Source organism: Nycticebus coucang, chromosome 10 (assembly GCF_027406575.1).
Source record: "Nycticebus coucang isolate mNycCou1 chromosome 10, mNycCou1.pri, whole genome shotgun sequence".
NCBI classification, from domain to species: Eukaryota; Metazoa; Chordata; class Mammalia; order Primates; family Lorisidae; genus Nycticebus; species Nycticebus coucang.
In genome coordinates this window covers 15,729,704-15,747,244 of record NC_069789.1, presented here as the reverse complement: position 1 = coordinate 15,747,244, position 17,541 = coordinate 15,729,704, and the positions used below count along the sequence as shown (strand labels likewise).

General features: G+C 38.4%; 1 non-coding gene across 1 annotated transcript; it reads right to left on the bottom strand.

Annotated features, from left to right (window-relative positions):
- Positions 1–17,169: 17,169 nt before the first annotated feature.
- Positions 17,170–17,272, bottom strand: LOC128598043 (small nucleolar RNA U13). Its single transcript, XR_008383555.1, has one exon. It is a non-coding gene; the product is annotated as a small nucleolar RNA U13 (small nucleolar RNA).
- Between the last annotated feature and the right edge of the window lie 269 nt (positions 17,273–17,541).

Genomic DNA, 17,541 nt, shown 5'->3' with positions numbered 1-17,541 from the left:
GAATATAGATGCAAAAATTCTCAACAAAATCTTAGCCAACTGATTATAGCTTATCATCAAAAAAGTCATATATCATGATCAAGTTGGTTTCAGCCTAGGGATGCAAGGCTTGTTTAATATACGCAAGTCTATAAAGGTTATTCACCATATCAACAGAAGTAAAACTAAAAACTATATGATCCTCTCAGTAGATACAGAAAAAGCATTCAACAAAATCCAGTATCCTTTTCTAATTAGAACACTGAGGAGTATAGGCATTGGTGGCACATTTCTGAAACTGCTCGAAGCTATTTATGACAAACACACAGCTAATAGTTTACTGAATGGAGTCAAACTGAAAGCTTTTCCTCTTAGAATTGGAATCAGACAAGGTTGTCCTCTGTCATCGTTACTATTCAACATAGTGCTGGAAGTTCTAGCCAATACAATTAGACAAGACAGAAAAATAAAGGGCATCTAAATTGGAGCAGAGGAGGTCAAACTCTCCCTCTTTGCTGATGATATGATCTTATACTTAGAGAACCCTAAAGACTCAACCACAAGACTCCTGGAAGTCATTAAAAATACAGTAATGTCTCAGGATATAAAATCAATGTCCACAAGTCATTTGCTTTTCTATAAGCCAACAACAGCCAAGATGAGATGTTAATTAAAGACACAACTCCCTTCACCATAGGCCCAAAGAAAATGAAATACTTAGGAATATACCTAACAAAAGAGGTGAAGGACCTCTATGAAGAAAATTATGTAACTTTAAGAAAGGAAATAGCAGAAGACCTTAACAAATGGAAGAACATACCATGCTCATGCCTGGGAGGAATCGACATTGTTAAAATGTCTATAATTTCAAAAGCAATTTACCAATTCAATGCCATCCCTATGAAAATACCAACATCCTATTTTCAAGCTTACAACAAATAATTCTGCATTTTGTATGGAACCAGAAAAAAACCTGTATAGCTAAGGCAGTTCTTTGTAATAAAATCAAAGCTGGGGGTATCATCATACCAGGTTTTAGGCTGTATTACAAGGCCATAGTGGTCAAGACAGCATAGTACTGGCACAAAAATAGAGATATAGATATTTGGAATCAAATAGAAAACCAGGAAATGAAATCAACAACTTACAGCCACCTAATCTTTGATAAACCAAACAACAGCGTCCACTGGGGAAAAGATTCCCTATTCAATAAATGATGCTGGGAGAATTGGAAATCCACATGTAAAAGACTGAAACTGGACCTATACCTTTCTTCACCCACAAAAATTGATTATAGATGGATAAAAGACTTAAATTTAAGGCATGAAACAATAAAAATCCTCAAAGAAAGAATAGGAAAAACACTAGAAGATATAGGCCTGGGAAAAGATTTCATGAGGAAGACTGCCATAGCAATAGCAACACCAATAATAAACAAAAGGGATTTAATTAAACTGTAACTTTTCTGTACAGCCAAGGAGACAACAACCAAAGCAGACCACCTACCCAATGGGAAAGGATATTTGCATATTTCGAATCAGACAAACACTTAATAACCAGGATCTATACAGAACTTCAATTAATTCACAAGAAAAAAAACCAACAACCCCATACATCAATGGGGAAGAGAGATGAATAGAATCTTCTCCAAAGATGACAGATTTTAAGACCCCCTTTGACAGTACTGGACAAATCTTCCAAGCAGAAACTGAACAATGAAAGAATGGACTTAAACATGAACCTAGAACAAATGGACTTAACAGACATATACAGACATTTCATCCTCACAAAACTGAATACACATTCATCTCATCAGCTCATGGATCATTCCTCAAAATTGATGATATTTTCAGACATAAGTCTGACTTCAAGAAATTCAAAAGTATCGAAATTATACCTTGTAACTTCTCGGACAACCACATAATAAAAGGTGAACTCAAAAGCAACAGAAATAATCATAGAAAAATAAAGTCAGGGTAAGTAAATAACCATATGCTGAATGACAGTTGGGTTAAAGATAAGATTACAAGGGAAATCACTAGATTTCATGAACAAAATGACAATGAAGCCACAAACTGTGAAACCCTGTGAAATTTTAAGGTGGTTGATTAGCTTGAGCTCAGGGGTTCTAGACCAGCCTGAGCAAGAGCAAGACCTGATCTGTACAAAATAGCCAGTCATTGTGGCGGAGGCCTATATTCACAACTACTTGACAGGATGAAGCAAGAGAATTACTTGAATGTAAGAGCTTGAGGTTCCTGTGAGCTATGATGCCACCACACTATTTCAAATAAAACAAAGTGAGATGCTTGTCTCAAAAAGTGAAAAATGTGGGATACTGCTAAGTCAGTCTGAGAGGGAAATTTACAGTGTTAGAGTCCTTCATCAATAACACAGAAAGAGATCAAGTCAATCAACCTAATGGGCCATATCAAGAAACTTGAAAAAGAAGGAAAATCCAACCCCAAACCAAGCTCAAGAAAAGGAATAAACAAAATTAGAGCAGAATTACATGAAATTGAAAACAAAAGAATAATTTGGAAGATGAGCAAAACAAAAAGCTCACTCTTTGAAAACTCTTATCAAGTTGATGAAGACTTGGTCACACTGACCAGAAATTTAAAAGTAAGAGATCTAATAACTTTAATCAGAAACAGAAAAGAATGGTCAGGAATTTAAAATGACAAATTGGGAAAAACAAAAACAAAAACAAAATGAAAAATGAAAAATGAGGAATTAACAACAGGTACCACAGAAATATATGTGTGTGTGTGTGTGGGGGGGGGGGGTGTCTGTAGCTCAAAAGAGTAGGGCACCAGCCCTATATACCAGAGTTGGTGGGTTCAAACCCCGCCACAGCCAAAAACTGCAAATAAATAAATATTAATGATAGGCTCAGTGGTTATGATACCGGCCACATACACAGAGGCTGGTGGGTTCAAAACTGGCCTGGGCCTGCTAAACTACAATGACAACAATAAGGAAGGGGGAAAGGGAGGGGAGGGAGGGGGGAGGTGGGTAGAGGGAAGGGGATTGGTGGGATTACACCAGTGGTGCATCTTACAAGGGTATATGTGAAACTTGGTAAACCGTCTGTGAAGCTAGTGAATGATGCCCCATGAATATATCAATGTACACAGCTATGATTTAATAATAAAAAAAGATTAATATAAAAACAAACAAACAAAAATAGCTGGACATTGTGGTGGGTGCCTACAGTCCCAGCTACTTGGGAGCGTGAAGCAAGAGAATCATTTAAGCCCAAGAGTTTGAGGTTGCTGTGGCCTGTGATGCCATGGCACTCTACCAAGGGCAACATAGTGAGACTCTGTCTCAAAAAACAGAATAACAAATGATACTTTCAGATTGCTATAAAAATAGCAGAAATATAAAAATGTAGAAGAAGTGGAATCCTGCTAAACTCAACCAGAAGGAATTATACATTTTCAACAGAACTATTTCAAGCATTAAAAGAGCATGAATTATACAAAATCTTCCAAGAAAGAAAAGCCCCGGATCTGAGGGATATACACCAAAATTCTATGAAACCTTCAAATAGAAACTACAGCCTATATTGCATAATCTATTCCCAAACATAGAGATGGACAGATTCCTCCCCAATTCATTCTACAAAGCAAATATCACCCTGAACCAAAAACCAGAAAAGGACCCCCCAAAAGAGAAAACTATTGATCAAAATCATTAAGGAATATTGATCAAAAAATATTCAATAAGATATTAGTAAGCAGAATACAGAGACACATTAAAAAAGTTAGACATGATCAAGTAGTACACAAATCCATAAATACAATTCACCACATAAAGTAAAAAACAAAGACCATATGATTGTCTCAATGCAGAAAAGACTTTTGCCAATGTCCATTATTCTTTCTTCATAACAACACTTAAGGAAATAGGCTGAGATGAGACATCTCTTAAACAGATAGAGGCCATCTCTAACAAAACTACAACAAATAGTTATATTCAATGGAATTAAACTGAAAGTATTTCCACTCGGATCTGGAACTAGACAATGATGCCCATTCTTGCCACTGCTATTCAACATACTGCTGGAAGTTCTAGTCATTGTAATCAGGCAAAAGAGATCAAGAGTATTCAAATAGAGACAGAGGAGGTCAAATGCTAGCTTTTCCCCAATGACATGATCTTACACCTGGAAAAACCCAGGGACTCAACTCCAAAGCTCTTAGAAGTGTGATCAAGGAATATAGCAGCATCTTGGAATACAAAATCATTGTGCACAAATCAGTAGCCTTCATGTAAATGAGTAACAGTGAAGCTGACAACAAAACCAAAGGACGTATACCTTTTACCGTAGCTCCAAAGAAGATGAAATATGTTGGGAATACATCTAACAAAGGAAGTAAAATATCTCTATGAAGAGAACGTTGAACCTCTGAGAAAAGAAATGGCTGAAGACATTAACAAATGTAATAACATACCATGTTTGTGGCCAGTAAGAATCCACACATTTAAAATGGCTATACTGCCCAAAGCAACCTACAGATTTAATGCAATCCCCATCAAAATGACAATTTCATACTTTGAAGAACTTGAAAACTGGCCTTCAATTCATATGGAGTCAGAAAAAATCCAAATAGCCAATACAATTCTTAAAAATAAAAACAAATCTGAAGGCATTAAATTACCAGACTCCAGTTTATACTACAAGTCAATAGGGATCCTAACAGCATGGTACTGGCACAAAAATATAGTCATAGGTCTATGGAATAGAATAGAGAATCTAAACATGTACCCAGCCACCTATCATCATTTGATCTTCGATAAGCCTAACGAAAACATGCACTGGCAAAAAAGAATCCTTATGTAATAACTGGTCCTGGGAGAACTGGTTAGCCATATGTAGAAGACCGAAATTGGACTCACACCTCTCACCATTGACAAAAATTGATTCTCGCTGGATAAAAGATTTAACTTTAAGATACAAAACAATAAAAATTCTAGAAGACAGTATGGGGAAAACGCTTGAAAATATTGGTCTGGGAATAGATTTTATGGGGAAGATGTCCCTGGCAACTGTAGCAACATCAAAAGTAAATAAATGCATTTTGATTGAGCTGTAAAGCTTCTGCACAGCTAAAGGTGACAGCCTTTGGAATGGGAGGCTTTTTCATGTTATAAATCTGACAAAGGTCTGATAACCAAAATCTACAGAGAACTCAAATTAATTAGCAAGAAAAGAGCAAACCAACTTAGGTATAATTTGGCAAGAGACCTGAAGAGAAACTTTTCTGAAGATGACAGATGAATGGCCAAGAAACATATGAAAAAATGCCCTTTGTCTGTAACACCGGACAAATGCAAAACAAAACCACTCAGTTATCACAAAGGTCCAGTAAGATTAAACCACATCACAAAGTCCCAAATCTGGAGGTTCTGGGGGTGGATGTGGAGACAAAGGATCACTTCTACACTGCTGGTGGGATTATAAACTAATACATCTTTATGGAAAGAAGTATAGAGTATTCTTAATTTTTATTTTTTTATTTTTTATTTTTATTCATTTATTTTTTTGAGACAGATTCCCACTGTGTCACCCTAAGTAGAGTGCTGTGGTGGTGCCACAGCTCATAGCAACCTCAAACTCTTGGGCCCAAGTGATTATCTTGCCTCGGCCCCGAAAGTAGCTGGGACGATGGGCGCCCACCACAATGTGTGGCTGTTTTCACTGTTGTAGTTGTCATTGTTGCTTAGGTGATCTGGGCCAGGTTTGAACCTACCACACTATATGTGGCTAGGGCCATAACCACTCTGTTATGGGTGCCAAGCCAAAGTACGGAGAGGCTTTTTCATGTTATGAATCTGACAAAGGTCTGATAACCAAAATCTACAGAGAACTCAAATTAATTAGCAAGAAAAGAGCAAACAAACTTATATATTATTTGGCAAGAGACATGAAGAGAAACTTTTCTGAAGATGACAGACGAATGGCCAACAAACATACGAAAAAATGCCCTTTGTCTGTAACACGGGACAAATGCAAAATAAAACCACTCAGATATCACAAAGGTCCAGTAAGATTAGCCCACATCACAAAGTCCCAAATCTGGAGGTGCTGGATGTGGAGACAAAGTCTTAATTTTTATTTATTTATTTTTATTTATTTATTTATTTATTTTTGTGACATATTCCCACTGTGTCACCCTAAGTAGAGTGCTGTGGTGGTGCCACAGCTCATAGCAACCTCAAACTCTTGGGCCCAAGTGATTTTCTTGCCTCAGCCCCCCAAGTAGCTGGGACAATGGGCGCCCACCACGACATGTGGCTGTTTTTACTGTTGTAGTTGTCATTGTTGCTTAGGTGACCTGGGCCGGGTTCAAACCTACCACCCTCGCTGTATGTGGCTATTGCCATAACCACTCTGTTACGGGCGCTGAGCCAAAGTATGGAGAATTCTTAAGGAAATAAAGAACTTAGCCTTAAAGAACTAAGTCCATTTGATCCTGCAATTCCATTACTAGGTATCTACCAAAAGAGCAAAAATCAATTCACCACAAAGACATTTGCACCGGAATGTTTATTGCAGCTCAAGTCATAATTCTCAAGTCATGGAAGCAACACAAATGCCCATCAATTAATACTTATGAATGGATTAACAAATTGTGGCATATGTATACCATGGAATAGTATTCAGCCATAAGAAAAGATGGAGACATTACATCTGTTATGCTTAAATGGATGGAGTTGAAACATATTCTTCTTAGTAAGTATCTCAAAAAATGGAAAAAAATATCATATGTACTCGATACTAATATGAAACCAATTTATACAAAAAAATTACACATGCACTGGAACAATAAACACAAATATAGTCTAGCAAGAGGAGGAAAGACAGAGGAGAAGGAGGGAGGATGGCAAGTGGTGGCAGGACCAAGGGCACTTGCGGGGATCTCACCTAATGTGCTCAATGTAAGCCTGTTCAACACACCCCCTGGTGAAGGGGTCTTCTACAACTTGAATTCAAACTCAGAAGTGAGAACAAGTAACGTAAAAATCTGCACCCTTATATTAATTTGAAATTAAAAATAAATTAAAAAAAAATTCCATTTCACAAATGCAACCACTCCTATGAAATAACAAAACACTTAAAGGGTGTTACTGTAGTCCTCTACTTTTAACATAGGTTGTGCACTTTTAACATCTAGAAAGACTAGATGTTTCACCCAGGACTTAAGTTCCCCCCCCACTATACACAGTAGCATTGAATAAATGGTACACACTCATAACAAAAGCTATAATTTTAAAGTGTCCTCTAAGAAGTAACATTCTGGCCTAAAACATTCCCCCTTCCCATCTCTACCAGCCAGTAGACAGGTCTAAGCATGTCTGTAATGCTTAAGAGGTGAATTAGTAATTTCACTTTCATAAATCTTTTAAAAACAGTCTTTCCTGAGGCAAGACAATTGCTCAAGCCCAAGAGTTGGAGGTTACTGTGAGCTGTGATGCCATGGCACTGTACCGAGAGTGACATAGTGAGACTCTGTCTCAAAAAAAAAAAAAGAAAGAAAGAAAGAAAGAAATAAAAAGAAAACATTCTTTCCTATGTATTTTAACTCAAGGTCTACTCAATGTATTACTTTACTAACAGTACTTTCGTCATACGCTGGCAACCTTTTTATCATTTAGAAAAACTAGATGTTGTAAGTTGGGACTCATTTTTCTTTTATATACACTATATACACAGCAAAGTAAAATCAAATGCAGACATAACAATAGTCAATCTTGCCTCAACTCTAACCACATTGGTACAAAGCCTTTGCACTTTCTTTTCCTTCTGCTCTGAACCAGCACAAATAATGTGTACTGCTCAGACAAGTGGTGCGATCATTTAGTTTCCAACATAGTATTTCAGGGTGGCACCTGTGGCTCAAAGGAACAGGCTGCCATCCCCATATACCAGAGGTGGTGGGTTCAAACCCGGCCCTGGCCAAAAACTGCAAAACAAAACAAAAGAAAAAGATAATATTTCATATGAATTTTAACAAAAAGATATCTATGAAATGTTTTATTTACTACCTGTACTTTTAACATACTTTGTGCACATCCAGAAAGTCTAGATGCTTCAAATGGGACATAAGTTTGTCCACAGTAGTGTTGAATAAACTACACACATGTAACATTGGCTATATCTGAAAGTGTCTTCTAAAAAGAAACATTCTGGTCTAGAATCCAGCATTTCTTCCAACTCCTCTCTACCAACAACCCAGTGAATATAAGCACGTGTTACTTTAGATGTTATCATTTCACTTCTAAACATCCTTTTCAGAAGACAGACTTTCTATGAATTGAAACACAAAGTATACAAAATGTTAACTTACTAACTCTACTTTTGTCATACATCGGCAACCCCTTTAATATCTAGCAACTATATATTATAAAATTGGCCCTCATTTGTCCAGTATAAATAAACAGTATATACACTGTGGCAAAGTTAAACGAAATTCTCATAAAATACAGCAATGAATAAACTGAAATTATCTAGTACATGATAGCAAAACACCTTTTGCAATTTCTTCCCTCCCATCTCCTGAGCGTGATGAACAAGCACAGAGTGTATACTGTTCACAGAGGTGGTTTTAACAATTCTACTTCCAAACACAGTATTTCCAAACAGTTTTTAAAAACTATTTACAAAGTATTATTACACTACTACTACTTTTAAATACATAAAGCACTTCTAAATTTCTAGAAAGACTAGATATTTCATATAAGAACCTGTCTACTATGTACATAGCACTGTTAAATAAAATTGCACATGCAGCAATGGTTATAATCTGAGGTATACAACCATTTTGGGTTTCAACCATTCCTTCCTTATTTCCTTCTCCCTGCCTTCATTCAATGACAAGTACAGGCATGTGTAATGCATAGACATGGTTGAACAAATTCATAACCCAAAGTCATTTGCAGAGGACAAGCTTTCCTATGAATTTCAGTACAAAGCATACAAGATGTGCTAATTTTACTAAGTACTTTGTCATACATGGAAAATGCTTTAACATCTGGAGATATATAGACTCATCTGCCCATTATATACACTATATACATAGCAAAACAAAATGCACAAGACAAAATGGTATCTGAAAATGATCAAGCATGAACACACGTGCCTATTACCTTTGGCAATTCTTCCCTCCCACCTCTTCCAAACCACTGAAGAAATATGCACAGTACTATACTGCTCACAGAGGTGGTTTAATAATTCTATGTGTAAAAACACAGTATTTCCTGTGAGTTTTAGCAAAAATATTTACAAAGTGATATTTTACCACCTCTACATTTAACATAAGTTAGGCACTTGAAACATCTAGGTAGACTAAATGTTTCAGGTTAGGATTTAATTTGTCCACTATATACACAAAAGTCTTAAATAAAACACACACCTATGTAACAAGAGGTATGATTTGATGTCTTGGAGAGTATGCTGTCACTGGGTGGTAGGGGGAAGGGAGGAGAAAGTATGCAGACAAGGGTTCTGTGCCAGTGAGTTAGACTAGCTCAGATTGCTTAGTTGTTGTGTATGTGCCTTTTAGTTAATATTGCTGTGTATTAGAGGATAAGCTAATATGAATGCTCAATGTATGTTAAAATAGAGGTAGGAAAATAATAAATTTATATATGTCCTTTTGTTACTTTTTAGGAAGGACTGTCTTCAAGGAGTGACCTCTGTTAATCCACTTCTTGGAGCTGGACCTATTCCTATATTTAGTCCCTGGAGCAGGGAAAGAAGAGGAAAGGTGAAGGGAAAGGCTCTTTGCTAGTACCTCCATAAGTTGAAGACAGTTTTAGATTATAACCATGGGTCTCTATGTGCATTTTTAGTAAAGTATCTGTGTTTGTTGTAGACAAAGTTATTATTTTGCAACATCAAAGCTTTGGAGATTTCCTGAAGTGACAATGTATGATAAAAAGTAGAACTAGTGAATCAGCCATTTTGTGAGTATCTTTTTGTTATAATTGATAGGAAAGATGCTTCTTGGACATGGACTTGTTAAACCCGCTCTGAGCAGTGTATATCAAGACTTGTTCATTAGATTGGCAGCAGAGGGGCAGAAGGAAGCATGAATGGAGAGATGTGTGTAGGTGTGTTCACATTACATTTTGATGGTAGCCTCTGTTGTATGTGCATTCCTTTTGACTATACTATAAAAATATATATTGAGTAATTCAATGCAAACATACCTTCTTGCTAATATTTTAATGGTATACATTTGATAATTATTTTAAAAACATTATACTTAGTGTACTTTTGCTTTATGTTTTATTTTATTTTATTTTTATTATTTTCATTACTTTTTTTTGTTGTTGTTACAGTTTGGCCGGGGCTGGGTTCGAACCCACCCACCCTTGGTATAGGGGGCCAGTGCCCTACTCACCGAGCCACAGGGCTGCACCCTTATGTTTCATTTTAAAGTGAGCATTAAGGGAATGCAGTATATATATTTTCTTTTTGGGGAATGCAGTATTTTAATCGGAACACTGTCAGTACTTCTACCCAGACGCTTGTTGCCATTTTTGTCTTCTATGAAATTTTCATCCCAAGAAAGGAAGGATTACATTCTTTCCTAACAGATTGAGTTGGTTTAGTGTATTCTTGGTTATCAAAATACTCATAGAGGTCTTTGGGATTTGGGATTGGTAAAAATTAATGATGTGTGAAAAAGCATGATACATAATGTCCAATCTCAAACACAGAAAATTGGATGTTGTGTATGTACACTGGAGATCTAGAAGGATGTGTCAAACTATAAACTGCTTGTGGTTGTGGATGACATTGTTCTTTGCTTCTTGTGCTTTTCAGTTTTCTATACTGCATATATTAACTTTAAAAACAAATAAAGATTATTGTAAAAACGTGTATGAATCCTCCAAGGCTTGTAGAATACAGCTAGTATGCTCCATTAAAAAAAGAAAAAAATACTATGGAATACTATCCAACAGTAAAAATGAACAAACTACTGATATATATGACAACTCAGAAGGGTCACAAGGGAACCTTGATGAATGAAAAGAACTAATCTCAAATGGTTGACTACCGTGTAAATTTTATTTAAATCATATTATCGCCTGTGGCTCAGTGAGTAGGGCGCCGGCCCCATATGCCGAGGGTGGCGGGTTCAAACCCAACCCCGGCCAAACTGCAACAAAAAAATAGCTGGGTGCTGTGGCGGGCACCTGTAGTCCCAGCTACTCGGGAGGCTCAGGCAAGAGAATTGCTTAAGCCCAGGAGCTGGAGGTTGCTGTGAGCTGTGTGATGCCACGGCACTCTACCAAGGGCCATAAAGTGAGACTCTGTCTCTACAAAAAAAATAAAAAAAATAAAAATAAATCATATTATCATAATGGCAGAATTATAGAGGTGAAGAACAGATTAGTGATTTCCAGGGGTTAGAGCAGGTAGTGGTAGGTATGAGTATAAAAGAATAGCATGAGAGGGATCTTTGTGATAATGACAGTAAAGTAACAGTTTGTTTCAAGACAGAGTCTCACTCTGTTACCAAGGCTGGAGTGCCATGGCCTCAGCCCAGCTCACAGCAACCTCAGAGTCCTGGGTTCACACAATCCTCCTGCCTCAGCCTCCAATGTAGCTGGGACTACAGTGGCTGGCCACAACACTAAATTTTCGATGTTTATTATAGATGGGGTCTCCCTCCTTCTCCAGCTGGTCTTGAACTCCTGACATCAGGCAATCATCCTACCTCAGGCTCCCACTGTGCTTAGGATTATAGGTGTGAGCCACCTTGTATCTTGATTCAAGTATTTGTGATATTAACCTACAAGTGATAAAAAGCACAAAACTACTTATATACATTGTATTCATGTCAGTATCTTGACTTTCTGTTAACACAAGATGTAAAAAATTGGGTGAAACTGGGTTTGGCCTACACGAACCTCTCTGTATTATTTTTGCAACTTCTTATTGTAAAATCAAAAGTTAAAAAAAAAGACAGTTGCACATACAAGAAAATTCATAGCAAAATAAAATGAATCATAAATAATTTTATTCAAATTCTCCAGATTTATACTCAATATTTGTTTCTGAAATTGATGTAACCCCTTATATAATGGTTTTATTATTTTATCTTTTATCTGTATATTTTTTTCACTTTTCTTTATAGCTCTTCAATAGAAGCCAGAGTATTGAGTTGCCCAGTTTGGAGCTTCTGACCAAGTATTCTAATTAAATTTCTTCTTGGCCTACATTTGGCTTCTTCATAAAAAGGTTTTGGGCTGGGTGCAAGCAGTGGCTCAGGCCTATAATCCTAGGACTCTGGGAGACTGAGGTGGGAGAATCCCTTGAGTTCAGGTATTTGAGACCAGCTAGAGCAAGAGCAAGACTCCGTCTCTATAAAAAAATGGTAAAATTAGCCTAGTGTCCTGCAGGCACCTGTAGTCCCAGTTACTTGGGACCCTGAGGCAAGAAGAGCTTGAACCCAAGAATTTGAGGTTGCTGGAGTTATGCTGCACTATGATACTGCACTATGACTCTCTAGCCTGGGCAACAGGGTGAGACTCTGGCTGTCCCTTTCTACCCCCCCCCCCAAAAAAAATGAAAGGCTTTTGGTCTTTTGAATCACTTGCTGATAGGAAGAGACTTCACTGTAACCCATAACTACACTACATATTTTAGAATCAATCCTGGCATTTAGTCATATGCACCAATGTCCAGAAGATGTGAAAAACAAGTCAAAGTTTTGCTTTTGATGGGCTGATTGTCTTCAAACAGAACTCCCATGCTGTTCAAAAATCAACACATGAAGTTCAGGTTTATACATTTATCTCTGCCTCATTCTATAAGATAGAAGAAGTGGTGATCCCAGACATGGGATCCCCCAACAAAGGTAGTGGTAGAGGAGGAGGCCTCCGAAGGTAATGGCAGTGATGATAGTTTACTAATTAGTCCAGGTAAATGAGCTGGAGGAGGACAAGAAACTCCTTTACATAGATGTGGCACTGGTAGAGCTGCTGGTAGAGATGGCCCTCTATCTGCCTGTGGATGTGCTGGGGAAGATCTTAAAATGTAAAGCAACTTGAGGGTCCATGCATTTGCAATGCAAATAATCACTTAATTAAATGCTTGCAATAAAATATGCAGTGTAGAATACATAAGAGTAGATGGTGATTTCTTAGAAATTGTACACTGCTTATTAATTTATCAATGTTCAAGGACAATACAATATGCAAAAGATGTATAAATGTACAGATATATGACAAAGATTTTAAAGTCTATACTCTATACAATGACTACAGTTGGTGTCTCCTGCCTATATTCCTAGCACTCTGGGATACCAAGACAGGTGGATGGATTGACATCAGGAGTTTAAGACCAGCCTCCTCAAGAGGGAGACCCCCAATCTACTAAAAACAGGAAAACCTAGTCAGATGTTGTTGTAAATATCTGTATTCTCAGCTACTTGGAAGGCTGAAGCAAAACGATCACTTGAGCCAGGAGTTTCAGGTTGTAGTGAGCTATGATGTTATGACACTTTACCCAAGGAGACAGAGTGAAAGTTACTTAAAAAAAAAAAAAAAAAAAAGATTTGAATGCAGCTCTCACATGCCTAAGTAAGTTCTCTTACTACTTTTCCCATTGGGATTTTGTACAGCACTGTGACTCAAGTAACAACACAGCTTACAACACTGCACGGAGCCACTTACGTGGGAAGCTATTGAAAGGACCTATTTAGACACGTGTCCAAAAAGATCCATTTTATACAAGCATACAACTTACTATGCCTAGCTATAGGCTCAATTTTTTCTTTTTTTTTTTCACTCTAAAATGATTCAGTTTACGTTATATAAGTTTTGCTTCAATTTAGAAAAAAACACAGAGAAAGAGAGAGGGTAAGAAAAGCAGCAGAAACGCTGAGCAATGTCAACCATGGGACAGGTCTACAATCGCCATTAAAAATGGGCAGTTTTTATATTAATGATCTCAGTAAATACATATGATTTAATAGAGGAGAAAGGAGATCATGGGGAAGAAGCTAATTGTTTCTCCATTTTGCCATCACTTTGTGTTTTTCAGAGTGAATCCAAACAGTTTTTTTGACAAGCAGAACCCAAGGAAACATAGATGAGGTTACTTTAAGGCTTGGAGACTCCTTGGCTGAGGGAAGTTGGGCAGGGAAGGGTTAGGTGCACTGACATTCCAAATATAGTCTGCTTGGCCACTGAGGAAGAGAGATTTGTTTCTAGCAACAAGTGCTTAGAACATGTGTGAATTGGCCTGTCTCAAGCTGTGAAGTAGATGCAAGGCAGGCAAAAGCCTCAATTTTTTCTAAGCATCACAGGTCTTAAACCATGTCTTCGTTTCTGGATTCTTCAAGGCTAATCTGCTCTTAAACCTGACCAATATGTATTTGCCAAAGGACAACAACATACCATTTCTTGCATCAACATATGGTGGACATTACTGTTTATCAGTGACTAAAAAATTTACTGGGAAAAATGAGTAGGAAGCTCAGGACACTCTCATTGCAACTTCCATCTCCAGACTTCCACAGCTGGTCCTTCACCTCCCTCAGGCTTTTCCTCCTATGTCACTTTCTCAGAGAGGCCTTAGCTGCACAGTCTACTGAAAGGTCCCAATTTCACACCCACTCCACTCCATTTCCTTTCCCTCCTTCCCTGATTAGTTTGTTGTGTAGCCTGTCATGATATGTATGTATCTATTGATTTTATTTTATCAGTCACTGGAGAAAATATTTCTTTATTTTCACATTCACTACAGTGTGAGGTCCCTGTGATCAGAGCTTTTCTCTGTGTGTGTCTTTTCATGGTGTGTCAGCATTAAGAGCAAGCCTGGCATTATAGTAAGTGCTCAACAAATGTTTGTGAAAGGAATTAATGAAAATCACATTTGGTCATCAACCATAATCTGTGTGCCATTCCACAGGTTACACTTCACAGTACAGCGGAGTTCTTTCAGAATTTCTGTCCACGTAGTTATATTTTAGTACATAGGACCAGTAAAATCCATATATTGCACCTCAGTTAAGCTGATGAAGATTTCTGTAATACTTTAAAAAATACTCTGGGAGGCTGAGGTGGCTGGATTGCCTGATCTCCAGAGTTTGCAACTAACCTGAAGAAGAGTGACACCTTCTCTCTACTAAAAATAGAAAAAACAGCTGAGTGTTGTGGCACCTGCCTGTATTCCCAGCGACTTGGTAGAGTGAGGCAGGTGGATCACATGAGCCTAAAAGTTTGACAATGCTGTGAGTAATGAGAAAAGGGCACTCTACCTCGGGTGACAGAATGAGACTGTCTCAAGAAAAAAAAAAAGTTTGAATGCAGTTCCTACACACCTAAGTCAGTTCTCCTACTACCTCCTCATGAATGCATGTCATTTGTCATCGGATGAGGGCAGAGCCTACTACCTCCTCATGAATGCATGTCATTTGTCATCGGATGAGGGCAGAGCTTAGGAGAATGAGTCATTAGGAGTGAAAATGGGCAGGTTAACTGACTTCTTCCAGATGTGAAAAGGCAAGGAGGATAGAAAAAGAATGAAAGCAAACTTGTGTGTCTGCAGTACAGCTTCTAGTGAGGAAAGTAACAACTGGTAAGTGCAGAGTAGCCAGAACTTGTGGACTGCTGGCCTTGGTTGGTCATTATTTTGGATTCTACGTAAGCATTCCTAATTCTATATGAAATCAGCACAGTATTATCACATCAATAAATGCATAAATGCATTAATGTATACATGATCTATGTGTTTAAGTAACAACAAAAAAAGAAATTAATTAAAATGAAAAAATAAAAAAGAAAGGGAAATTCATTGGAGCCGTATCAGGTTTGAATAATGGATAACACTAGAATCACGTACATGTGTGAAAGTTGAAAAGACTGATCTCCTGTTCTCTGGGTGCTCTTTAGAGACAGCATCCTAAGTTTCGTCCACGTTTCTCCATTTTTGTTTGTATGTACACATATGCATTTTAAAAACTTCCCAAGCAGACGCAGTGGCTCATACCTGTAATCCTAGCGCTCTAGTAGGCTCAGGTGTGTGGATTGCTTGATATCAGGAACTAGAGACCAGCCTGAGCAAAGTTAAGATTCCTCTAAACTCAAAATAGAAATCTGGGCTGGGCGCCTCTAGCTCACCTGCTAGGACGCCAGCCACACGCTCCTGGGCTGGTGGACTTGACCAGGCCAGGGTCGGCAAAACAACAATGACAATGATAACAAAAAAATAGCGGGAGGCGTTGTGGTGGGCACCTGTAGTTTCAGCTACTTGAGAGGCTGAAGCAGGAGAATCGCCTAAGCCCAAGAGTTTGAGGTTCCTGTCAGATGTGAGGCTAATTGCACTCTGCAGTGGGCTGACATAGTGAGACTCTGTCTCACAAAAGAAAAGAAAAGAAAAGAAAAGAAAAAAAGAAAGAAAGAGAAAACCTAGCCTATCAGCGCACTCCCCCCACCACCACAGAGCAAGACTCTGCCTTGAAAGAAATAAAGGATCACACCTGTGGTGCATCTTACAAGGGTACATGTGAGCCTTGGCAAATGTGGAATGTAAATGTCTTGGCAAAGTAACTAAGAAAATGCCAGGAGGACTATGTCAACTAATGAGATGAAAATGTGTCAAATATTCTACAAGCGTATGGTGCCCCATGATCATATTGATGTACACAGCTATGATTTAATAAAAAAAAAAAAGAAAGAAAGAAAGAAAGAAATACTTCTTACCCTAATTATCAAAACTTCCCAAGAAGATCCTTGGCACTGCCCTGCCGCTCCTCTCCGGACTGTTCTTTTGCCAGCACGCACTTCAGAGCAGGGGTCGGGGATGGAGGGGGGAGACCCAGGTGGGGAGGAGGCTCCTGGCGAGTGGCGATTGCCTGAGGTGGTGGCTGCGCATCCAGCATGAGAAACTCTGGGCGAGGGAGCCAGCGGAGTCGCCTTTCTGGGTGGTGCCAGGCGCATCTCAGCTAATCCAAGAGTAAATGACAAATTGAGAAAAAAAGAGTGCCGACTCCAGATCAACATATTTAGAGAAAATTGGAAGAGGAGGAGCTTACTACCCCATTCTTTGAGGACTTTTTAAGGAACACAGTTCTAGCTGTGAGCTTCCAATCTTGGAGCAGAAACTAGAAACATCACCAGAGCAAACAAGAACAGGAGTACAAAGGGAGAACTATCAACCATCAGTAGTCAACCGTCACCCCCCCTCCCCCGCAAGCTCTGTGGGAGGCACATCTCACGAGCATGAAAAACAAATCATCACGCTCATGAACTACAAAAGGATCAGAGAATACATTTTAAAATTTTTTTGGAGACAGAGTCTCACTTTGTCGCCCTTGGTAGAATGCCATAATGTCACAGCTCATAGCAACCTCCAGCTTTTGGGCTTAGGTGATTCTCTTGCCTCAGCCTCCAGAGGAGCTGGGACTACAGGCACCTACCACAATGCTCCCTGCTATTTTTTTGTTGCAGTTTGGCCGGGAACAGGTTCGAACCCACCACCCTTGGTATATGGGGCTGGAGCCATACTCACTGAGCCACAGGCACCGCCCA